The 26622-nt window shown below is 42.0% G+C and overlaps 1 long non-coding RNA gene across 1 annotated transcript in view; it reads right to left on the bottom strand.

The window, feature by feature from the left end:
- Nucleotides 1–210: 210 nt before the first annotated feature.
- LOC139767385 (uncharacterized) overlaps nucleotides 211–26622 on the bottom strand; it is a 54620-nt gene continuing 28208 nt past the window's right edge. The window contains exons 2-3 of the long non-coding RNA XR_011717057.1: nucleotides 1025–1279; nucleotides 211–853 (exon numbers count right to left, since the gene is read on the bottom strand). This is a non-coding gene — a long non-coding RNA (uncharacterized lncRNA). The remainder of the gene's footprint in view (nucleotides 854–1024; nucleotides 1280–26622) is intronic.

The following is a 26622-nucleotide window of genomic DNA, read 5'->3' as shown; positions in this document are numbered from 1 at the left end:
ATTGGCCGATACTCAAATCATTGATTTCTTTCTCTTTACTGACGACTCTTCGATCGTATCACACTGGTGCTTTGCTATATGTTGGTGGAAGGCTCTGCCTTTAATACAGCTTAAAAACAATAGACATAAAATCAAACAAAAGATCAAATACCTTATTGTAATCGTTATCACTCGATCATAAATTCATACAGCTGGAGAGACAAACAAAAATGTTGGTGGCTGCCATTTAATTCACAACTGGGCAAGAACAACCCTCCATAAAGTGAATAAATCACATACACATATTTTCCTCTACATATCGTATAAGTACACATTGTCCTCTGCTTATTATTGACACTAATGTATACTAAGCAATAATAAACTTATCAATTTCCAGAGATAAATAAAACCCAAATTTTAGGTACAATTCAATACCCTGTCCAGCCTGCAGAGTTCCCGAAGGGCGTGGACGTGGTTCAGTAGTTGATGGCTACACTTCTCGTCTCCTGGTGGCCAGGTGTACGCCATTTCTGCCCAAATATGTTCAATGACAATCAGGTCCACTCCTTTGCTGGCCTAGTCCAGGAGCTGTAGGGTGTCTTGTTCCTAGGGACCAGCGTTCAAGAACACGAGCAGTGTGGACGGGGAACCTGTCGCTAATAGAAATGACATGCCCGGCAGGGAGAGGTAAACCCCTCTCCCGCAGAGACGGCAAGAAACGTTCCTTCAGCAGTTACTGCGACAGTGGTTGCGGTAAAGCGACCTCCAATGTGGAAAACGTCACCCAGGCCATGTAATGTCACTTTCCTCTAGATGCAGTAGGTAAAGTGACATGTACGGGCCTCCTCGCTCATGTTGGCTCGGTCATTTGTGCCTGTGGAACATTGTATGATTTTAACGTTTATTGTACTAGTTCGGCAGGAGTTATATCATTTGTGTTGTATAAACAGTATATGATTAACATTTGGGTATCCGCATGAATTTTTTATTACCATAAATACGACGTTCTAAATTTTTGAACAGCAACAAATCATTAACTTCCTGCCTGGTACAGTTCCTCCTCCAGCAGTGAACCTTGCCATGAGAGTTGGAGACACACACATCACCTCCGTGAACACTGCTTCAGACAAGAATCTGAGTTTCGCTCGGGATGTGTGCTGTTCCCTCAGGAGTTCATTCCTCGCTGGAGTTCTGTGGTGTGTTCCTTTGTCGTGCAATATTCGCCTGTCGCTCAACGGGGAGACGTCTTATGCCCATCACGTTCGCTGGAGGGAGGTCACCTTTGCAGCTCCTGTTCTCTCTGCCAAACAATAAAACACAACCATGTTCACAGGGAATGGATACAATCAGTTGCCTAAATTGAACATTTCAATTTCAATTATCAAGTTTAGATAGTTATAAGCCTAATTTCACAACTTTTACATAATCTACATAATATCTTTAGTATGAAATTGTGGTTACAGTAATGATGATAATATTTCCAGATATATTGCCTACTTCATTGTTATCAAGGTTTAGCCATACTCAAATACAGTCACCCGAAGTATTTGGCTGCTAATAAACTCTGATGCAGGGACCTCATTCTCTATGCAGCCTTCATTATTGCTGCCATTTCCCCCACTCCTTTTCACAGACACTCATAACTTCCATTAAGTTGTTAAGGTTACTGCTCTCCACCACCCGTATGGACAAAACATTATCAAGGAGAGTGATCATGCGACCTCTGAGCACCAGCCTCTCGTCACTCCGGTTCACCTTAGCCTACCTTATCGCCCGATCCAGTAGACAAGCTGCCGCTCCCTGGCCAGCCGACCCTAACATACCTCAGTGCGATCCAGTAGACAAGCTGCCGCTCCCTGGCCAGCCGACCCTAGCCTACCTCAGTGATCCAGTAGACAAGCTGCCGCTCCATGGCCAGCCGACCCTAGCGTACGCACAACAAAAAAAACTATCGCGCAGAGGGGGTCTGAAGACGTCTGTAATGATCACTGACCTACCTGTTGTACCATGCCGGTAAGGTTGGTATACGTGCCTGGAAGCCACAGGTTTCCAGAGTCCTATGCTAGACCCATGGAAGTTGCGTGCCACAAGAGCGGCATTATATCATTAACAATAAAATTACATCATACAAGGCAGTACGAACTCCTACTTTTGAATTGGTGTGTGTAATATAGCTGTGAGACACACACAGCTATATGCGGCAACCCCCGTATGTGGTAGCTGCAGCATACCTCAATGTGATGCGAGGTAAACACAATAGCTTCATATTGTATAGGTGTAATTTGGGAAGAAGATGTTTTACTATTGATATTGTATTATTCTATAGCACATCTGGGTTCGTGGCAGTCCATAAAGGTTATCTTACACCGCCATTTCGTGTCCAGCCAGGAAATGTAATGAGACATGCGATATATTTTTGAAACAATGAAACAGCGCGGGTATAGTTCACTGCGAGCCAATGTCGAAAGGTTGTTTTTGTGGTATATCTAATTTTACCATGGATACCTCACAAGAGACACGTGAAGCTATTCTACAGCTTCATAATGAGGGCTACAGCGACTCTGAAATTAGGAAACGTCTTGGTATTCACCGGTCAACCGTAGCACGATGGATTCGCCGACAGGCAGAGTTGGGCAACACAGACAACAGGCATCGGCGTGGGCGCCCACGTTGCACAAACCCGGAAGATGATCAGGCAATGATGTTGCATATATAGGTATACTGGACCACTTGATGTTATGTAAACAACCACATCAGATGTTATATTTGAAATATGTCATCCTTTCCCTAGGCCATAGCAGCTGTCATTGCTGCTGCCCCCTTCACGCCCGCTAGCAACATTCGGGATACTCTTGCTCTGCAGTGCACCCCTCAAACTGTCCGAAACAAACATCACTCTGAGGGGCTACGTGGTCGTATACCAGCAAGAAAACCTATGTTAAGTGAGGCAAACATGGAGAGCAGGGTGGAGTATGCGTTGGAGTATGCGGACAAGCCACATCAGTTTTGGGAGAACGTCATCTTTTGTGATGAAAAACCTTCTGCAGCGATGGTCCTCCTGCAAACAAACATGTTTGGCGGCATCCTAACACCAGGTTAGCTCTTTCTCTGTCTGTCTGTCTCTCTCTCTCTCAGAAACACACACACACACACACAACACACACACACACAGGTTATGCTATATAACATATTTTCCATTTTATAATGACAATCTCTGGTGAGGACAACATGAACAACCGTTCCGGAAGTGCTTTGAAACCAGGGTGCCACGGCCACCACAATCGTTTGCTGCTTGAAACGTCCTGTTGTGCTGCAGTATTACATTTTAGTTATGCACAGTCATTATTTTTTAAGTGAATAACAGTGATCATGATCACTTCATACGGCATATGTAACTACTGTAGCAATAATCTCCATTTACGATGTGATTTCATAATGAATAACTATTATATATTGTTAGTTGATATTTTCTAATTTCTAATTCACTTAGTTATTATCTTAATCTATATTGCAGCATCAGTTGCACTAATACGAGTAAGACACAATGTCTTATGTAATTTTATACATTTTATATAACCAGATACGAGACACATGTGGTTGGTAGCAGGAGGAGTGGGCGCGTGAGTGCAGGACTATTTGGTTGGATCCATGGTGCTGGTGTCGGTGAATTGGTGGATGTCGGGCCTGGCCAGTTGACCGGACCTAGATACGTTGAGATACTGGAGGAGGTCTTGCTACCTTCAGTGGGGGCTATGCCGTTTCCAGAGCCGCAGCCATTTTACCTCGTCCAAGATAACAGCCCATTTCACACATCCAGGGTTGCAAAGGCGTGGTATGCTCGCCATCCACGTATAACAGTGTTGCCACATCCTGCAAAATCGCCTGATCTCAACCCGATAGAGCACGTATGGGCGGCCATGCAGAAAGGATGCCTGACCGACAACATCGATGTCGTGCTACAGTCGTAAATGATGCTTTACAAGCATGGGAACATCTGCGAAGCCCTTCTGGTAGGAACTTAACGCAGACGTTAGTGGCATCCATGCCTCGAAGGCTCAATGAAGTGTTGGCAACGGGAGAAGGTTATACCAAGTATTGAAATAATAAAACTTACAGTCAAAGATTACTTTCTTAACCTCCAACAACATGTCTATGGTCATGTTAAATAGAAATCTGATTTTCACTGTTAAAGGGAAGTTAACTAATGCAGATCCATGAAAAGAGTCCTGTTATCAGTCACACAGGTGATACTACATATTACGTGAGGTTGCTGATTAATCTAAACCAGCAGACAGATAAATCACCGCCGGTATGAAGTAGAGTGTCGTAGTTACCATGTAGTATATTATTTTACACCACGAATTTGACACTATGCAAGAGATAATGATTACTGCAATATGCATTACTGTGCAGAATATTACATTCACATGCTCAATTTACGTATCCCATCTACTGTACTACATACTGAAGGATATAACGTTGCCATTAGATAGGTGAGGACACCAACAGGCAGGGACATCAGGGCTACCACCATCTCACAGGAAAATGTTGACTGTTCCATTATTCCACGTCTGGTGCGTCATTTTGTTTCGTACAAAAAACGCGCGATAGTTTTTTTTTGCTGTGTGTACCTCAACGTGATCCAGTAGACAAGCTACCGCTCCCTGGCCAGCAGACCTTTGCCTACCTCAACTCGATCCAGTAGACGAGCGGCCACACCCTGGCCAGCCGACCCTTGCCTACCTCACCGCGATCCAGTAGACAAGCTGCCGCTCTTTGGCCAGCCTACCCTTCCTACCTCAGCGCGTTCCAGTAGACGAGCTGCCACTCACTGGCCAGCCGACTCTAGCCTACCGCAATATAATCCAGCAGACGAGCTGCCACTCCCTAGCCAGCCGACCTTAGCCTACCTCACCGCGATCCAGTAGACAAGCTGCCGCTCCCTGGCCAGCCGACCCTAGCCTACCTCACCGCGATCCAGTAGACAAGCTGCCGCTCCCTGGCCAGCCGATCCTTGCGTACCTCAACGCGATCCAGTAGACGAGCTGCCACTCCCTGGCCAGCCGACCCTAGCCTACCTCACCGCGATCCAGTAGACAAACTGCCGCTCCCTGGCCAGCCGACCTTAGCCTACTTCACCGAGATCCAGTAGACAAGCTGCCGCTCCCTGGCCAGCCGACCCTAGCCTACGTCACCGCGATCCAGTAGACAAGCTACCGCTCCCTGGCCAGCCGACCTTAGCCTACCTCACCGAGATCCAGTAGACAAGCTGCCGCTCCCTGGCCAGCCGACCCTAGCCTATCTCACCGCGATCCAGTAGACAAGCTGACGCTCCCTGGCCAGCCGACCTTACCCTACCTCACCGCGATCCAGTAGACAAGCTGCCGCTCTTTGGCCAGCCTACCCTTGCCTACCTCAGCGCGTTCAAGTAGACGAGCTGCCACTCACTGGCCAGCCGACTCTAGCCTACCGCAATATAATCCAGCAGACGAGCTGCCACTCCCTAGCCAGCCGACCTTAGCCTACCTCACCGCGATCCAGTAGACAAGCTGCCGCTCCCTGGCCAGCCGACCCTAGCCTACCTCACCGCGATCCAGTAGACAAGCTGCCGCTCCCTGGCCAGCCGATCCTTGCGTACCTCAACGCGATCCAGTAGACGAGCTGCCACTCCCTGGCCAGCCGACCCTAGCCTACCTCACCGCGATCCAGTAGACAAACTGCCGCTCCCTGGCCAGCCGACCTTAGCCTACCTCACCGAGATCCAGTAGACAAGCTGCCGCTCCCTGGCCAGCCGACCCTAGCCTACCTCACCGCGATCCAGTAGACAAGCTACCGCTCCCTGGCCAGCCGACCTTAGCCTACCTCACCGAGATCCAGTAGACAAGCTGCCGCTCCCTGGCCAGCCGACCCTAGCCTATCTCACCGCGATCCAGTAGACAAGCTGACGCTCCCTGGCCAGCCGACCTTAGCCTACCTCACCGATATCCAGTAGACAAGCTGCCGCTCACTGGCCAGCCGACCCTTGCCTACCTCAACGTGATCCAGTAGTCGAGCTGCCACTCCCTGGTCAGCCGACAAGCTGCCGCTCCCTGGCCAGCCGACCCTAGCCTACCTCACCGCGATTCAGTAGACAAGCTGCTGCTCCCTGGCCAGCCGACCCTTGCCTACCTCAACGCGATCTAGTAGACAAGCTGCCGCTCCCTGGCCAGCTGACCCTAGTCTATATCAACGCGATCCAGTGGACGAGCTGCCACTCCCTGGGCAGCCGACCCTACCCTACCTTAACGCAATCCGGTAGACAAGCTGCCGCTCCCTGGCCAGCAGACATTTGCCTACCTCAACTCGATCCAGTAGACGAGCTGCCACACCCTGGCCAGCCGACCCTAGCCTACCTCAACGCGATCCAGTAGACGAGCTGCCAATACAAGGGTCAGCCGACCCTTGTCTACCTCAGCGCGATCCAGTAGACGAGCTACCACTCCCTGGCCAGCCGACCCTAGCCTACCTCACCGCGATCCAGTAGACGAAGTGCCACTCCATGGCAAGCAGACCCTTGTCTACCTCACCGCGATCCAGTCGACAAGCTGCCGCTCCCTGGCCAGCCGACCTTTATATTATTTGTGTTGTATAAACAGTATATGATTAACATTTGGGTATTCGCATGAATTTTTTATTACCATAAATACGACGTTCTAAATTTTTGAACAGCAACAAATCATTAACTTCCTGCCTGGTACAGTTCCTCCTCCAGCAGTGAATCTTGCCATGAGAGTTGGAGACACACACATCACCTCCGTGAACACTGCTTCAGAGCAGAATCTGAGTTTCGCTCGGGATGTGTGCTGCTCCCTCAGGCGTTCATTCCTCGCTGGAGTTCTGTGGTGTGTTCCTTTGTCGTGCAATATTCGCCTGTCGCTCAACGGGGAGACGTCTTATGCCCATCACGTTCGCTGGAGGGAGGTCACCTTTGCAGCTCCAGTTCTCTCTGCCAAATAATAAAACACAACCATGTTCACAGGGAATGGATACAATCGGTTGCCTAAATTGAACATTTCAATTTTAATTATCAAGTTTAGATAGTTATAAGCCTAATTTAACAACTTTTACATAATCTACATAATATCTTTAGTATGAAATTGTGGTTACAGTAATGATGATAATATTTCCAGATATATTGCCTACTTCATTGTTATCAAGGTTTAGCCATAATCAAATATAGTCACCCGAAGTATTTGGCTGCTAAAACTCTGATGCAGGGACCTCATTCTCTATGCAGCCTTCATTATTGCTGCCATTTCCCCCACTCCTTTTCACAGACACTCATAACTTCCATTAAGTTGTTAAGGTTACTGCTCTCCACCATCCGTATGGACAAAACATTATCAAGGAGAGTGATCATGCGACCTCTGAGCACCAGCCTCTCGTCACTCCGGTTATCCTTAGCCTACCTCATCGCGCGATCCAGTAGACAAGCTGCCGCTCCCTGGCCAGCCGACCCTAACATACCTCAGTGCGATCCAGTAGACAAGCTGCCGCTCCCTGGCCAGCCGACCCTAGCCTACCTCAGTGATCCAGTAGACTAGCTGCCGCTCACTGGCCAGCCGACCCTAGCGTGCACACAACAAAAAACTATCGCGCAGAGGGGGTCTGAAGACGTCTGTAATGATCACACCTACCTGTTGTCCCATGCCGGTAGGGTTGGTATACGTGCCTGGAAGCCACAGGTTTCCAGAGTCCTATGCTAGACCCATGTAAGTTACGTGCCACAAGAGCGGCATTATATCATTAACAATAAAATTACATCATACAAGGCAGTACGAACCCCTACTTTTGAATTGGTGTGTGCAATATAGCTGTGAGACACACACAGCTATATGCGGCAACCCCCGTATGTGGTAGCTGCAGCATATCTCAATGTGATGCGAGGTAAACACAATAGCTTCATATTGTATAGGTGTAATTTGGGAAGAATATGTTTTACTATTGATATTGTATTATTCTATAGCACATCTGGGTTCGTGGCAGTCCATAAAGGTTATCATACACCGCCATTTCGTGTCCATGCAGGAAATGTAATGAGACATGCGATATATTTTTGAAACAATGAAACAGCGCGGGTATAGTTCACTGCGAGCCAATGTCGAAAGGTTGTTTTTGTGGTATATCTAATTTTACCATGGAGACCTCACAAGAGACACGTGAAGCTATTCTACAGCTTCATATTGAGGGCTACAGCGACTCTGAAATTAGGAAACGTCTTGGTATTCACCGGTCAACAAGTTAAATTAAAGACAAATTAAAGCTTTAGTTTAAATCCCCTTTGGCGCCACCAAAGGCAATTACAGGGGCATAGAGGCACCAAAAGGGAAAGAAACATTTGCAAAGCTTACCTTAATGCCACTTTGGGGATGCCAAAGTGCAAGGGAATTGAGTGGAGGCATCCAAAATCTTAGAGGAAAATTGAAGTATTAATCTAAATCCCCTTTGGCGTCTTCAAAGGCCTTTACAGGGGAGTAGTGGCATCTGAAGGGAAAGAGATAAATTAAAATTTTATATAAAAGACCGTTTAGGGGTGCCAAAGTCCAATACAGCTACACGGTGGCATCCAAAAGTAAAAAGACAAATGAGAGGTTTAGTTTAAATCCCCTTTGGAGCCGCCAAAGGCAATTACAGGGGCATAGAGGCATCAAAAGGGAAAGAAACATTTGCAAAGCTTACTTTAATGCCACTTTGGGGATGCCAAAGGGCAAGAGAATTGCTGTGAGGCATCCAAAAATTTAGAGGAAAATTGAAGGATTAATCTAAATCCCCTTTGGCGTCTTCAAAGGCCTTTACAGGGGAATAGTGGCATCTAAAGGGAAAGACCCTAATTAAAAGTTTACTTAAAATACCCTTTGGGGTGCCAAAGTCCAATACAGTTGCATGGTGGCATCCAAAAATAAAAAGACAAATTAAAGGTTTATTTTAAATCCCCTTTGGCGCCGCCAAAGGCAATTACAGGGGCATAGAGGCATCAAAAGGGAAAGAAACATTTGGAAAGCTTACTTTAATGCCACTTTGGGGATGCCAAAGGTCAAGAGAATTGCGATGAGGCATCCAAAAATTTAGAGAAAAATTGAAGGATTAATCTAAATCCCCTTTGGCGTCTTCAAAGGCCTTTACAGGGGAATAGTGGCATCTGAAGGGAAAGAGACAAATTAAAAGTTTACTTAACAGACCGTTTTGGGGTGCCAAAGTCTAATACCTTTGCATGGTGGCATCCAAAAACAAAAAGACAAATTAAAGATTTAGTTTAAATCCCCTTTGGCGCCGCCAAAGGCAATTACAGGGGCATAGAGGCATCAAAAGGGAAAGAAACATTTCGAAAGCTTACTTTAATACCACTTTGGTGATGCCAAAGGGCAAGAGAATTGCGTGGAGGCATCCAAAAATTTAGAGGAAAATTGAAGGATTAATCTAAATCCCCTTTGGCGTCTTCAAAGGCCTTTACAGGGGAATAGTGGCATCTAAAGGGAAAGACCCTAATTAAAAGTTTACTTAAAATACCCTTTGGGGGTGCCAAAGTCCAATACAGTTGCATGGTGGCATCCAAAAATAAAAAGACAAATTAAAGGTTTATTTTAAATCCCCTTTGGCGCCGCCAAAGGCAATTACAGGGGCATAGAGGCATCAAAAGGGAAAGAAACATTTGGAAAGCTTACTTTAATGCCACTTTGGGATGCCAAAGGGCAAGAGAATTGCGTGGAGGCATCGAAAAATTTAGAGGAAAATTGAAGGATTAATCTAAATCCCCTTTGGCGTCTTCAAAGGCCTTTACAGGGGAATAGTGGCATCTGAAGGGAAAGAGACAAATTAAAAGTTTACTTAAAAGACCGTTTAGGGGTGCCAAAGTCCAATACAGTTGCATGGTGGCATCCAAAAATAAAAAGACAAATTAAAGGTTTATTTTAAATCCCCTTTGGCGCCGCCAAAGGCAATTACAGGGGCATAGAGGCATCAAAAGGGAAAGAAACATTTGCGAAAGCTTACTTTAATGCCACTTTGGGGATGCCAAAGGGCAAGAGAATTGCGTGAGGCATCCAAAAATTTAGAGGAAAATTGAAGGATTAATCTAAATCCCCTTTGGCGTCTTCAAAGGCCTTTACAGGGGAATAGTGGCATCTGAAGGGAAAGAGACAAATTAAAAGTTTACTTAAAAGACCGTTTAGGGGTGCCAAAGTCCAATACAGTTGCATGGTGGCATCCAAAAATAAAAAGACAAATTAAAGGTTTATTTTAAATCCCCTTTGGCGCCGCCAAAGGCAATTACAGGGGCATAGAGGCATCAAAAGGGAAAGAAACATTTCGAAAGCTTACTTTAATGCCACTTTGGGGATGCCAAAGGGCAAGAGAATTGCGGTGAGGCATCCAAAAATTTAGAGAAAAATTGAAGGATTAATCTAAATCCCCTTTGGCGTCTTCAAAGGCCTTTACAGGGGAATAGTGGCATCTGAAGGGAAAGACCTAATTAAAAGTTTACTTAAAAGACCGTTTTGGGGTGCCAAAGTCCAATACAGTTGCATGGTGGCATCCAAAATAAAAAGACAAATTAAAGGTTTATTTTAAATCCCCTTTGGCGCCGCCAAAGGCAATTACAGGGGCATAGAGGCATCAAAAGGGAAAGAAACATTTCGAAAGCTTACTTTAATACCACTTTGGTGATGCCAAAGGGCAAGAGAATTGCGTGGAGGCATCAAAAATTTAGAGGAAAATTGAAGGATTAATCTAAATCCCCTTTGGCGTCTTCAAAGGCCTTTACAGGGGAATAGTGGCATCTAAAGGGAAAGACCCTAATTAAAAGTTTACTTAAAATACCCTTTGGGGGTGCCAAAGTCCAATACAGTTGCATGGTGGCATCCAAAAATAAAAAGACAATTTAAAGGTTTATTTTAAATCCCCTTTGGCGCCGCCAAAGGCAATTACAGGGGCATAGAGGCATCAAAAGGGAAAGAAACATTTGGAAAGCTTACTTTAATGCCACTTTGGGGATGCCAAAGGGCAAGAGAATTGCATGGAGGCATCGAAAAATTTAGAGGAAAATTGAAGGATTAATCTAACTCCCCTTTGGCGTCTTCAAAGGCCTTTACAGGGAATAGTGGCATCTAGAGGGAAAGACCCTAATTAAAAGTTTACTTAAAATACCCTTTGGGGTGCAAAGTCCAATACAGTTGCATGGTGGCATCCAAAAATAAAAAGACAAATTAAAGGTTTATTTTAAATCCCCTTTGGCGCCGCCAAAGGCAATTACAGGGGCATAGAGGCATCATAAGGGAAAGAAACATTTGGAAAGCTTACTTTAATGCCACTTTGGGGATGCCAAAGGTCAAGAGAATTGCGGTGAGGCATCCAAAAATTTAGAGAAAAATTGAAGGATTAATCTAAATCCCCTTTGGCGTCTTCAAAGGCCTTTACAGGGGAATAGTGGCATCTGAAGGGAAAGAGACAAATTAAAAGTTTACTTAACAGACCGTTTAGGGGTGCCAAAGTCTAATACCTTTGCATGGTGGCATCCAAAAACAAAAAGACAAATTAAAGATTTAGTTTAAATCCCCTTTGGCGCCGCCAAAGGCAATTACAGGGGCATAGAGGCATCAAAAGGGAAAGAAACATTTGGAAAGCTTACTTTAATACCACTTTGGGGATGCCAAAGGGCAAGAGAATTGCGTGGAGACATCCAAAAATTTAGAGGAAAATTGAAGGATTAATCTAAATCCCCTTTGGCGTCTTCAAAGGCCTTTACAGGGGAATAGTGGCATCTAAAGGGAAAGACCCTAATTAAAATTTTACTTAAAATACCCTTTGGGGGTGCCAAAGTCCAATACAGTTGCATGGTGGCATCCAAAAATAAAAAGACAAATTTAAGGTTTATTTTAAATCCCCTTTGGCGCCGCCAAAGGCAATTACAGGGGAATAGAGGCATCAAAAGGGAAAGAAACATTTAGACAGCTTACTTTAATGCCACTTTGGGGATGCCAAAGGAAAAGAGAATTGCATGGACACTTCGAAAAATTTAGAGGAAAATTGAAGGATTAATCTAACTCCCCTTTGGCGTCTTCAAAGGCCTTTACAGGGGAATAGTGGCATCTAAAGGGAAAGAGACAAATTAAAAGTTTACTTAAAAGACCGTTTAGGGGTGCCAAAGTCCAATACCTTTACATGGTGGCATCCAAAAATAAAAAGACAAATTGAAGCTTTAGTTTAAAACCCCTTTGGCGCCACCAAAGGCAATTACAGGGGCATAGAGGCACCAATAGGGAAAGAAGCATCTGCAAAGCTTACCTTAATGCCACTTTGGGGATGCCAAAGTGCAAGGGAATTGCGTGGAGGCATCCAAAATCTTAGAGGAAAATTGAAGGATTAATCTAAATCCCCTTTGGCGTCTTCAAAGGCCTTTACAGGGGAGTAGTGGCATCTGAAGGGAAAGAGATAAATTAAGATTTTTTTATAAAAGACCGTTTAGGGGTGCCAAAGTCCAATACAGCTGCACGGAGGCATCCAAAATTAAAAAGACAAATTAAAGGTTTATTTTCAATCCCCTTTGGCGCCGCCAAAGGCAATTACAGGGGCATAGAGGCATCGTAAGGGAAAGAAACATTTGGAAAGCTTACTTTAATGCCACTTTGGGGATGCCAAAGGTCAAGAGAATTGCGGTGAGGCATCCAAAAATTTAGAGAAAAATTGAAGGATTAATCTAAATCCCCATTGGCGTCTTCAAAGGCCTTTACAGGGTAATAGTGGCATCTGAAGGGAAAGAGACAAATGAAAAGTTTACTTAACAGACCGTTTTGGGGTGCCCAAGTCTAATACCTTTGCATGGTGGCATCCAAAAACAAAAAGACAAATTAAAGATTAAGTTTAAATCCCCTTTGGCGCCGCCAAAGGCAATTACAGGGGCATAGATTCATTAAAAGGGAAAGAAACATTCAGAAAGCTTACTTTCATACCACTTTGGTGATGCCAAAGGGCAAGAGAATTGCGTGGAGACATCAAAAAATTTAGAGGAAAATTGAAGGATTAATCTAAATCCCCTTTGGCGTCTTCAAAGGCCTTTACAGCTGAATAGTGGCATCTAAAGGGAAAGACCCTAATTAAAAGTTTACTTAAAATACCCTTTGGGGGTGCCAAAGTCCAATACAGTTGCATGGTGGCATCCAAAAATAAAAAGACAAATTAAAGGTTTATTTTAAATCCCCTTTAGCGCTGCCAAAGGCAATTACAGGGGCATAGAGGCATCAAAAGGGAAAGAAACATTTGGAAAGCTTACTTTAATGCCACTTTGGGGATGCCAAAGGGCAAGAGAATTGCATGGAGGCATCGAAAAAATTAGAGGAAAATTGAAGGATTAATCTAACTCACCTTTGGCGTCTTCAAAGGCCTTTACAGGGGAATAATGGCATCAAAAGGGAAAGACCGTGATTAAAAGTTTACTTAAAATACCCTTTGGGGCTGGCAAATTCCAATACAGTTAAATGGTGGCATCCAAAAATAAAAAGCTAAACTAAATGTTTATTTTAAATCCCCTTTGGCGCCGCCAAAGGCAATTACAGGGGCATAGAGGCATCATAAGGGAAAGAAACATTTGGAAAGCTTATTTTAATGCCACTTTGGAGATGCCAAAGGTCAAGAGAATTGCGGTGTGGCATCCAAAAATTTAGAGAAAAATTGAAGGATTAATCTAAATCCCCTTTGGCGTCTTCAAAGGCCTTTACAGGGGAATAGTGGCATCTGAAGGGAAAGAAACAAATTAAAAGTTTACTTAACAGACCGTTTAGGGGTTCCAAAGTCTAATACCTTTGCATGGTGGTATCCAAAAACAAAAAGACAAAATAAAGATTTAGTTTAAATCCCCTTTGGCGCCGCCAAAGGCAATTGCAGGGGCATAGAGGCATCAAAAGGGAAAGAAACTTTTGGAAAGCTAACTTAAATACCACTTTGGGGATGCCAAAGGGCAAGAGAATTGCGTGGACACATCCAAAAATTTAGAGGAAAATTGAAGGATTAATCTAAATCCCCTTTGGCGTCTTCAAAGGCCTTTACAGGTTAATAGTGGCATCTAAAGGGAAAGACCCTAATTAAAATTTTACTTAAAATACCCTTTGGGGGTGCCAAAGTCCAATACAGTTGCATAGTGGCTTCCAAAAATAAAAAGACAAATTAAACGTTTATTTTAAATCCCCTTTGGCGCCGCCAAAGGCAATTACAGGGGCATAGAGGCATCAAAAGGGAAAGAAACATTTGGAAAGCTTACTTTAATGCCACTTTGGGGATGCCAAAGGGAAAGAGAATTGCATGGACACTTCGAAAAATTTAGAGGAAAATTGAAGGATTAATCTAACTCCCCTTTGGCGTCTTCAAAGGCCTTTACAGGGGAATAGTGGCAGCTGAAGGGAAAGAGACAAATTAAAAGTTTACTTAAAAGACCGTTTAGGGGTGCCAAAGTCCAATACCTTTGCATGGTGGCATCCAAAAATAAAAAGACAAATTGAAGCTTTAGTTTAAATCCCCTTTGGCGCCACCAAAGGCAATTACAGGGCATAGAGGCACCAATAGGGAAAGAAGCATCTACAAAGCTTACCTTAATGCCACTTTGGGGATGCCAAAGTGCAAGGGAATTGCGTGGAGGCATCCAAAATCTTAGAGGAAAATTGAAGGATTAATCTAAATCCCCTTTGGCGTCTTGAAAGGCCTTTACAGGGGAGTAGTGGCATCAGAAGGGAAAGAGATAAATTAAGATTTTTTTATAAAAGACCGTTTAGGGGTGCCAAAGTCCAATACAGCTGCACGGAGGCATCGAAAATTAAAAAGACAAATTAAAGGTTTATTTTCAATCCCCTTTGGCGCCGCCAAAGGCAATTACAGGGGCATAGAGGCATCATAAGGGAAAGAAACATTTCGAAGCTTACTTTAATGCCACTTTGGGGATGCCAAAGGGCAAGAGAATTGATGGACGCATCGAAAAAATTAGAGGAAAATTGAAGGATTAATCTAACTCCCCTTTGGCGTCTTCAAAGGCCTTTACAGGGAATAGTGGCATCTAAATGGAAAGACCGTAATTAAAAGTTTACTTAAAATACCCTTTGGGGGTGCCAAAGTCCAATACAGTTGCATGGTGGAATCCAAAAATAAAAAGACATATTAAAGGTTTATTTTAAATCGCCTTTGGCGCCGCCAAAGGCAATTACAGGGGCATAGGGGCATCATAAGGGAAAGAAACATTTGGAAAGCTTACTTTAATGGCACTTTGGAGATGGATAAGGTCAAGAGAATTGCGGTGAGTCATCCAAAAATTTAGAGAAAAATTGAAGGATTAATCTAAATCCCCTTAGGCGTCTTCAAAGGCCTTTACAGGGGAATAGTGGCATCTGAAGGGAAAGAGACAAATTAAAAGTTTACTTAACAGACCGTTTAGGGGTGCCAAAGTCTAATACTTTTGCATGGTGGCATCCAAAAACAAAAAGGCAAATTAAATATTTAGTTTAAATCCCCTTTGGAGCCGCCAAAGGCAATTACAGGGGCATAGAGGCATCAAAAGGTAAAGAAACATTTCGAAAGCTTACTTTAATACCACTTTGGGGATGCCAAAGGGCAAGAGAATTGCTTGGAGACATCCAAAAATTTAGAGGAAAATTGAAGGATTAATCTAAATCCCCTTTGGCGTCATCAAAGGCCCTTACAGGGGAATAGTGGCATCTAAAGGGAAAGACCCTAATCAAAAGTCTACTTAAAATACCCTTTGGGGGTGCCAAAGTCTAATACAGTTGCATGGTGGCATCCAAAAATAAAAAGACAAATTAAAGATTTATTTCAAATACCCTTTGGCGCCGCCAAAAGAAATTACAGGGGCATAGAGGCATCAAAAGGGAAAAAAACATTCGGAAAGCTTACTTTAATGCCACTTTGGGAATGCCAAAGGGCAAGAGAATTGCATGGACGCATCGAAAAATTTACAGGAAAATACAAGTATTAATCTAAATCCCCTTTGGCGTCTTCAAAGGCCTTTACAGGGGAATAGTGGAATCTGAGGGGAAAGAGAAAAATTAAAAGTTTACTTGACAGACCGTTTAGGGGTGCCAAAGTCCAATACCTTTGCATGGTGGCATCCAAAAATAAAAAGACAAATTAAAGGTTTATTTTAAATCCCCTTTGGCGCCACCAAAGGTAATTACAGGGGCATAGAGCCACCAAAAGGTAAAGATACATTTGCAAAGCTTACCTTAATGCCTCTTTGGGGATGCCAAAGTGCAAGGGAATTGCGTGGAGGCATCCAAAATCTTAGAAGAAAATTGAAGGATTAATCTAAATCCCCTTTGGCGTCTTCAAAGGCCTTTACAGGGGAGTAGTGGCATCTGAAAGGAAAGAGATAAATTAAAATTTTATATAAAAGACCGTTTACGGGTGCCAAAGTCCAATACAGTTGCACGGAGGCATCCAAAATTAAAAAGACAAATTAAAGGTTTATTTTAAATCCCCTTTGGCGCCGCCAAAGGCAATTGCAGGAGCATAGAAGCATCAAAAGGGAAAGAAACATTTGGAAAGCTTACTTTAATGCCACTTTGGGGATGCCAAAGGGCAAGAGATTTGCGTGGAGAAATCCAAAAATTTAGAGGAAAATTGAAGGATTAATCTAAATCCCCTTTGGCGTCTTCAAAGGCCTTTGCAGGAGAATAGTGGCATCTAAAGGGAAAGACCCTAATTAAAAGTTTACTTAAAATACCAATTGGGGGTGCCAAAGACCAATACAGTTGCATGGTGGCATCCAAAAATAAAAAGACAAATTAAAGGTTTATTTTAAATCCCCTTTGGCGCCACCTAAGGTAATTACAGGGGCATAGAGGCATCAAAAGGGAAAGAAACATTTGGAAAGCTTACTTTAATGCCACTTTGGGGATGCTAAAGGGCAAGAGAATTGAATGGACGCATCGAAAAATTTAGAGGAAAATTGAAGGATTAATCTAACTCTCCTTTGGCGTCTTCAAAGGCCTTTACAGGGGAATAGTGGCATCTGAAGGGAAAGAGAAAAATTAAAAGTATACTTAAAAGACAGTTTAGGGGTGCCAAAGTCCAATACCTTTGCAAGGTGGCATCCAAAAATAAAAAGATAAATTAAAGATTTAGTTTAATTCCCCTTTGGCGCCGCCAAAGGCAATTACAGGGGCATAGAGGCATCAAAAGGGAAAGAAACCTTTCGAAAGCTTACTTTAATACCAGTTTGGGGATGCCACGGGGCAAGAAAATTGCGTGGAGACATCCAAAAATTTAGAGGAAAATTGAAGGATTAATCTAAATCCCCTTTGGCGTCTTCAAAGGCCTTTACAGGGGAATAGTGGCATCTAAAGGGAAAGACCCTAATTAAAATTTTACTTAAAATACCCTTTGGGGGTGCCAAAGTCCAATACAGTTGGCTGGTGGCATCCAAAAATAAAAAGAAAAATTAAATGTTTATTTCAAATCCCCCTTGGACCCGCCAAAGGCAATTACAGGGGCATAGAGGCATCAAAAGGGAAAGAAACATTTGGAAAGCTTACTTTAATGCCACTTTGGGGATGCTAAAGGGCAAGAGAATTTAATGGACGGATCGAAAAATTTAGAGGAAAATTGAAGGATTAATCTAACTCTCCTTTGGCGTCTTCAAAGGCCTTTACAGGGGAATAGTGGCATCTGAAAGGAAAGAGAAAAATTAAAAGTATACTTAAAAGACAGTTTAGGGGTGCGAAAGTCCCATACCTTTGCATGGTGGCATCCAATAATAAAAAGACAAATTAAAGCTTTAGTTTAAATTCCCTTTGGCGCCACCAAAGGCAATTACAGGGGCATAGAGGCACCAAAAGGTAAAGATACATTTGCAAAGCTTACCTTAATGCCTCTTTGGGGATGCCAAAGTGCAAGGGAATTGCGTGGAGGCATCCAAAATCTTAGAGGAAAATTGAAGGATTAATCTAAATCCCCTTTGGCGTCTTCAAAGGCCTTTACAGGGGAGTAGTGGCATCTGAAGGGAAAGAGATAAATTAAGATTTTATATAAAAGACCGTTTAAGGGTGCCAAAGTCCAATACAGCTGCACGGAGGCATCCAAAATTAAAAAGACAAATTAAAGGTTTATTTTCAATCCCCTTTGGCGCCGCCAAAGGCAATTACAGGGGCATAGAGGCATCATAAGGGAAAGAAACATTTGGAAAGCTTACTTTAATGCCACTTTGGGGATGCCAAAGGTCAAGAGAATTGCGGTGAGGCATCCAAAAATTTAGAGAAAAATTGAAGGATTAATCTAAATGCCCTTTGGAGTCTTCAAAGGCCTTTACAGGGTAATAGTGGCATCTGAAGGGAAAGAGACAAGCCAAAAGTTTACTTAACAGACCGTTTTGGGGTGCCCAAGTCTAATACCTTTGCATGGTGGCATCCAAAAATAAAAAGACAAATTAAAGATTTTTTCAAATCCCCTTTGGTGCCGCCAAAGGCAATTACAGGGGCATAGAGACATCAAAAGGGAAAGAAACATTTCGAAAGCTTACTTTAATACCACTTTGAGGATACCAAAGGGCAAGAGAATTGCGTGGACACATCCAAAAATTTAGAGGAAAATTGAAGGATTAATATAAATCCCCTTTGGCGTCTTCAAAGGACTTTACAGGGGAATAGTGGCATCTAAAGGGAAAGACCCTAATTAAAAGTTTACTTAAAATATCCTTTGGGGGAGCCAAAGTCCAATACAGTTGCATGGTGGCATCCAAAAATAAAAAGACAAATTAAAGGTTTATTTTAAATCCCCTTTGGCGCCACCAAAGGCAATTACAGGGGCAGAGAGGCATCAAAAGGGAAAGAAACATTTGGAATGCTTACTTTAATGCCACTTTGGGGATGCCAAAGGGCAAGAGAATTGCATGGACGCATCGAAAAATTTAGAGGAAAATTGAAGGATTAATCTAACTCCCCTTTGGCGTCTTCAAAGGCGTTTACAGGGGAATAGTGGCATCAGAATGGAAAGAGACAAATTAAAAGTTTACTTAACAGACCGTTTAGGGGTGCTAAAGTCCAATACCTTTGCTTGTTGGCATCCAAAAATAAAAAGACAAATTAAAGCTTTAGTTTAAATCCCCTTTGGCGCCACCAAAGGCAATTACAGGGGCATAGAGGCACCAAAAGGGAAAGAAACTCTTGCAAGGTTACCTTAATGCCACTTTGGGGATGCCAAAGTGCAAGGGAATTGCGTAGAGGCATCCAAAATATTAGAGGAAAATTGAAGGATTAATCTAAATCCCCTTTGGCGTCTTCAAAGGCCTTTACAGGGGAGTAGTGGCATCTGATGGGAAAGATATAAATTAAAATTTTATATAAAAAACCGTTTAGGGGTGCCAAACTCCAATACAGCTGCACGGTGGCATCCAAAAGTAAAAAGAAAAATGAAAGGTTTATTTTCAATCCCTTTTTGAGCCGCCAAAGGTAATTACAGGGGCATAGAAGCATCAAAATGGAAAGAAACATTTGCAAAGCTTACTTTAATGCCACTTTGGGGATGCCAAAGGTCAAGAAAATTGCGGTGAGACATCCATAAATTTAGAGGAAAATTGAAGGATTAATCTAAATCCCCTTTGGCGTCTTCAGAGGCCTTTACAGGGGAATAGTGGTATCTAAAGGGAAAGACCCTAATTACAAGTTTACTTAAAATACCCTTTGTGGGTGCCAAAGTCCAATACAGTTGCAAGGTGGCATCCAAAAATAAAAAGATAAATTAAAGGTTTATTTTAAAACCCCTTTGTTACCGCCAAAGGCAATTACAGGGGCATAGAGGCATCATAAGGGATAGAAACATTAGGAAAGCTTACTTTAATGCCTCTTTGGGGATGCCAAAGGTCAAGAGAATTGCGGTGAGGCATCCAAAAATTTAGAGAAAAATTGAAGGTTTAATCTAAATCCCCTTTGGCGTCTTCAAAGGCCTTTACAGGGGCATAGTGGTATCTAAAGGGAAAGACCCTAATTAAAAGTTTACTTAAAATACCCTTTGGGGGTGCCAAAGTCCAATACAGTTGCATGGTGGCATCCAAAAATATAAAGATAAATTAAAGGTTTATTTTAAAACCCCTTTGTTGCCGCCAAAGGCAATTACAGGGGCATAGATGCATCATAAGGGATAGAAACATTAGGAAAGCTTACTGTAATGCCTCTTTGGGGATGCCAAAGGTCAAGAGAATTGCGGTGAGGCATACAAAAATTTAGAGAAAAATTGAAGGTTTAATCTAAATCCCCTTTGGCGTCTTCAAAGGCCTTTACAGGGGAATAGTGGCATCTGAAGGGAAAGAGACAAATTAAAAGTTTACTTAACAGACCGTTTAGGGGTGCCAAAGTCTAATACCTTTGCATGGTGGCATCCAAAAACAAAAAGGCAAATTAAATATTTAGTTTAAATCCCCTTTGGAGCCGCCAAAGGCAATTACAGGGGCATAGAGGCATCAAAAGGTAAAGAAACATTTCGAAAGCTTACTTTAATACCACTTTGGGGATGCCAAAGGGCAAGAGAATTGCTTGGAGACATCCAAAAATTTAGAGGAAAATTGAAGGATTAATCTAAATCCCCTTTGGCGTCATCAAAGGCCTTTACAGGGGAATAGTGGCATCTAAAGGGAAAGACCCTAATCAAAAGTCTACTTAAAATACCCTTTGGGGGTGCCAAAGTCCAATACAGTTGCATGGTGGCATCCAAAAATAAAAAGACAAATTAAAGATTTATTTCAAATACCCTTTGGCGCCGCCAAAAGAAATTACAGGGGCATAGAGGCATCAAAAGGGAAAGAAACATTCGGAAAGCTTACTTTAATGCCACTTTGGGAATGCCAAAGGGCAAGAGAATTGCATGGACGCATCGAAAAATTTACAGGAAAATACAAGTATTAATCTAAATCCCCTTTGGCGTCTTCAAAGGCCTTTACAGGGGAATAGTGGAATCTGAGGGGAAAGAGAAAAAATAAAAGTTTACTTGACAGACCGTTTAGGGGTGCCAAAGTCCAATACCTATGCATGGTGGCATCCAAAAATAAAAAGACAAATTAAAGGTTTATTTTAAATCCCCTTTGGCGCCACGAAAGGCAATTACAGGGGCATAGAGGCACCAAAAGGTAAAGATACATTTGCAAAGCTTACCTTAATGCCTCTTTGGGGATGTCAAAGTGCAAGGGAATTGCGTGGAGGCATCCAAAATCTTAGAAGAAAATTGAAGGATTAATCTAAATCCCCTTTGGCGTCTTCAAAGGCCTTTACAGGGGAGTAGTGGCATCTGAAGGGAAAGAGATAAATTAAAATTTTATATAAAAGACCGTTTACGGGTGCCAAAGTCCAATACAGTTGCACGGAGGCATCCAAAATTAAAAAGACAAATTAAAGGTTTATTTTAAATCCTTTTTGGCGCCGCCAAAGGCAATTGCAGGAGCATAGAAGCATCAAAAGGGAAAGAAACATTTGGAAAGCTTACTTTAATGCCACTTTAGGGATGCCAAAGGGCAAGAGATTTGCGTGGAGAAATCCAAAAATTTAGAGGAAAATTGAAGGATTAATCTAAATCCCCTTTGGCGTCTTCAAAGGCCTTTGCAGGAGAATAGTGGCATCTAAAGGGAAAGACCCTAATTTAAAGTTTACTTAAAATACCAATTGGGGGTGCCAAAGTCCAATACAGTTGCATGGTGGCATCCAAAAATAAAAAGACAAATTAAAGGTTTATTTTAAATCCCCTTTGGCGCCACCAAAGGCAATTACAGGGGCATAGAGGCATCAAAAGGGAAAGAAACATTTGGAAAGCTTATTTTAATGCCACTTTGGGGATGCTAAAGGGCAAGAGAATTGAATGGACGCATCGAAAAATTTAGAGGAAAATTGAAGGATTAATCTAACTCTCCTTTGGCGTCTTCAAAGTCCTTTACAGGGGAATAGTGGCATCTGAAGGGAAAGAGAAAAATTAAAAGTATACTTAAAAGACAGTTTAGGGGTGCCAAAGTCCAATACATTTGCAAGGTGGCATCCAAAAATAAAAAGATAAATTAAAGATTTAGTTTAAATCCCCTTTGGCGCCGCCAAAGGCAATTACAGGGGCATAGAGGCATCAAAAGGGAAAGAAACATTTCGAAAGCTTACTTTAATACCACTTTGGGGATGCCACAGGGCAAGAAAATTGCGTGGAGACATCCAAAAATTTAGAGGAAAATTGAAGGATTAATCTAAATCCCCTTTGGCGTCTTCAAAGGCCTTTACAGGGGAATAGTGGCATCTAAAGGGAAAGACCCTAATTAAAATTTTACTTAAAATACCCTTTGGGGGTGCCAAAGTCCAATACAGTTGGCTGGTGGCATCCAAAAATAAAAAGAAAAATTAAATGTTTATTTTAAATCCCCCTTGGACCCGCCAAAGGCAATTACAGGGGCATAGAGGCATCAAAAGGGAAAGAAACATTTGGAAAGCTTACTTTAATGCCACTTTGGGGATGCTAAAGGGCAAGAGAATTTAATGGACGCATCGAAAAATTTAGAGGAAAATTGAAGGATTAATCTAACTCTCCTTTGGCGTCTTCAAAGGCCTTTACAGGGGAATAGTGGCATCTGAAAGGAAAGAGAAAAATTAAAAGTATACTTAAAAGACAGTTTAGGGGTGCCAAAGTCCAATACCTTTGCATGGTGGCATCCAATAATAAAAAGACAAATTAAAGCTTTAGTTTAAATCCCCTTTGGCGCCACCAAAGGCAGTTACAGGGGCATAGAGGCACCAAAAGGTAAAGATACATTTGCAAAGCTTACCTTAATGCCTCTTTGGGGATGCCAAAGTGCAAGGGAATTGCGTGGAGGCATCCAAAATCTTAGAGGAAAATTGAAGGATTAATCTAAATCCCCTTTGGCGTCTTCAAAGGCCTTTACAGGGGAGTAGTGGCATCTGAAGGGAAAGAGATAAATTAAAATTTTATATAAAAGACCGTTTAGGGGTGCCAAAGTCCAATACAGCTGCACGGAGTCATCCAAAATTAAAAAGACAAATTAAAGGTTTATTTTCAATCCCCTTTGGCGCCGCCAAAGGCAATTACAGGGGCATAGAGGCATCATAAGGGAAAGAAACATTTGGAAAGCTTACTTTAATGCCACTTTGGGGATGCAAAAGGTCAAGAGAATTGCGGTGAGGCATCCAAAAATTTAGAGAAAAATTGAAGGATTAATCTAAATGCCCTTTGGCGTCTTCAAAGGCCTTTACAGGGTAATAGTGGCATCTGAAGGGAAAGAGACAAACCAAAAGTTTACTTAACAGACCGTTTTGGGGTGCCCAAGTCTAATACCTTTGCATGGTGGCATCCAAAAATAAAAAGACAAATTAAAGATTTTTTCAAATCTCCTTTGGTGCCGCCAAAGGCAATTACAGGGGCATAGAAACATCAAAAGGGAAAGAAACATTTCGAAAGCTTACTTTAATACCACTTTGAGGATACCAAAGGGCAAGAGAATTGCGTGGACACATCCAAAAATTTAGAGGAAAATTGAAGGATTAATATAAATCTCCTTTGGCGTCTTCAAAGGACTTTACAGGGGAATAGTGGCATCTAAAGGGAAAGACCCTAATTAAAAGTTTACTTAAAATATCCTTTGGGGGTGCCAAAGTCCAATACAGTTGCATGGTGGCATCCAAAAATAAAAAGACAAATTAAAGGTTTATTTTAAATCCCCTTTGGCGCCACCAAAGGCAATTACAGTGGCAGAGAGGCATCAAAAGGGAAAGAAACATTTGGAATGCTTACTTTAATGCCACTTTGGGGATGCCAAAGGGCAAGAGAATTGCATGGACGCATCGAAAAATTTAGAGGAAAATTGAAGGATTAATCTAACTCCCCTTTGGCGTCTTCAAAGGCGTTTACAAGGGAATAGTGGCATCAGAATGGAAAGAGACAAATTAAAAGTTTACTTAACAGACCGTTTAGGGGTGCTAAAGTCCAATACCTTTGCTTGTTGGCATCCAAAAATAAAAAGACAAATTAAAGGTTTATTTTAAATCCCCTTTGGCGCCACCAAAGGCAATTACAGGGGCAGAGAGGCATCAAAAGGGAAAGAAACATTTGGAATGCTTACTTTAATGCCACTTTGGGGATGCCAAAGGGCAAGAGAATTGCATGGACGCATCGAAAAATTTAGAGGAAAATTGAAGGATTAATCTAACTCCCCTTTGGCGTCTTCAAAGGCGTTTACAAGGGAATAGTGGCATCAGAATGGAAAGAGACAAATTAAAAGTTTACTTAACAGACCGTTTAGGGGTGCTAAAGTCCAATACCTTTGCTTGTTGGCATCCAAAAATAAAAAGACAAATTAAAGCTTTAGTTTAAATCCCCTTTGGCGCCACCAAAGGCAATTACAGGGGCATAGAGGCACCAAAAGGGAAAGAAACTTTTGCAAGGTTACCTTAATGCCACTTTGGGGATGCCAAAGTGCAAGGGAATTGCGTGGAGGCATCCAAAATATTAGAGGAAAATTGAAGGATTAATCTAAATCCCCTTTGGCGTCTTCAAAGGCCTTTACAGGGGAGTAGTGGCATCTGAAGGGAAATATATAAATTAAAATTTTATATAAAAGACCGTTTAGGGGTGCCAAACTCCAATACAGCTGCACGGTGGCATCCAAAAGTAAAAAGAAAAATGAAAGGTTTATTTTCAATCCCCTTTGGAGCCGCCAAAAGTAATAACAGGGGCATAGAGGCATCAAAATGGAAAGAAACATTTGCAAAGCTTACTTTAATGCCACTTTGGGGATGCCAAAGGTCAAGAAAATTGCGGTGAGACATCCATAAATTTAGAGGAAAATTGAAGGATTAATCTAAATCCCCTTTGGCGTCTTCAGAGGCCTTTACAGGGGAATAGTGGTATCTAAAGGGAAAGACCCTAATTACAAGTTTACTTGAAATACCCTTTGTGGGTGCCAAAGTCCAATACAGTTGCATGGTGGAATCCAAAAATAAAAAGATAAATTAAAGGTTTATTTTAAAACCCCTTTGTTGCCGCCAAAGGCAATTACAGGGGCATAGAGGCATCAAAGGGATAGAAACATTAGGAAAGCTTACTTTAATGCCTCTCTGGGGATGCCAAAGGTCAAGAGAATTGCGGTGAGGCATCCAAAAATTTAGAGAAAAATTGAAGGTTTAATCTAAATCCCCTTTGGCGTCTTCAAAGGCCTTTACAGGGGAATAGTGGTATCTAAAGGGAAAGACCCTAATTAAAAGTTTACTTTAAATACCCTTTGGGGGTGCCAAAGTCCAATACAGTTGCATGGTGGCATCCAAAAATATAAAGATAAATTAAAGGTTTATTTTAAAACCCCTTTGTTTGCGGGCATTCCGCCAATCCTCAGGCACTGCACCATGAACCAAACATACATTGAATATCCTCACCAACCAGTCAACAATATGGTCACCCCCTTTTTTAATAAATTCCACTGCAATGCCATCTAAGTATATATATACAAACACAAATGTACATAAGCTCTTAAAATATATTATTCCTTATAAATTTTACAATTTGTAACATTCAAAATATAAGAGCAATAAACCTTGCAAAAAACATAATACATTTGAAAACAGTAATACACATGATAATATAACACCAATAAACATCATATTAATATTATTCAATTAATACTCACAAGCAAATAATAAAATCATCTACAGTAGTATACAATAAATGCAAATATTTCACTATATATAGCAATTACAATATACCTTATAATATGAAAGTTACACTTATGCTAATATACAAGTAAGACACATACTAACATACTACTTATAATCATATCAAAGTAATACACTTAATATTCACTACAAATGCAACTGTAATTAAGCAAATAATACAGCTGAAATACAACAAATACACCTAATAGAATATACACACAATATACATATAAAATAACACACCTATCAATATCTATAATGGGAAACAGAAGAAGGAGTCATGCGGGGAGTGCTCATCCTCCTCGAAGGCTCAGACTGGGGTGTCTAAATGTGTGTGGATGTAACCAAGATGTGAAAAAAGGAGAGATAGGTAGTATGTTTGAGGAAAGGAACCAGGATGTTTTGGCTCTGAGTGAAAGGAAACTCAAGGGTAAAGGGGAAGAGTGGTTTGGGAATGTCTTGGGAGTAAAGTCAGGGGTTAGTGAGATGACAAGAGCAAGGGAAGGAGTAGCACTACTCCTGAAACAGGAGTTGTATGAGTATGAGATAGAACGTAAGAAAGTAAATTCTCGATTAATATGGGTAAAACTGAAAGTTGATGGAGAGAGATGGGTGATTATTGGTGCATATGCACCTGGGCATGAGAAGAAAGATCATGAGAGGCAAGTGTTTTGGGAGCAGCCGAATGAGTGTGTTAGTGGTTTTGATGCACGAGACCGGGTTATAGTGATGGGTGATTTGAATGCAAAGGTGAGTAATGTGGCAGTTGAGGGAATAATTGGTATACATGGGGTGTTCAGTGTTGTAAATGGAAATGGTGAAGAGCTTGTAGATTTATGTGCTGAAAAAGGACTGGTGATTGGGAATAACTGGTTTAAAAAGCGAGATATAGATAAGTATATGTATGTAAGTAGGAGAGATGGCCAGAGAGCGTTAT

Source organism: Panulirus ornatus, chromosome 61 (genome assembly GCF_036320965.1).
Source record: "Panulirus ornatus isolate Po-2019 chromosome 61, ASM3632096v1, whole genome shotgun sequence".
NCBI lineage: Eukaryota > Metazoa > Arthropoda > Malacostraca > Decapoda > Palinuridae > Panulirus > Panulirus ornatus.
The sequence above is the reverse complement of the archived record's forward strand: the minus strand, read 5'-3'. Positions and strand labels throughout refer to the sequence as shown.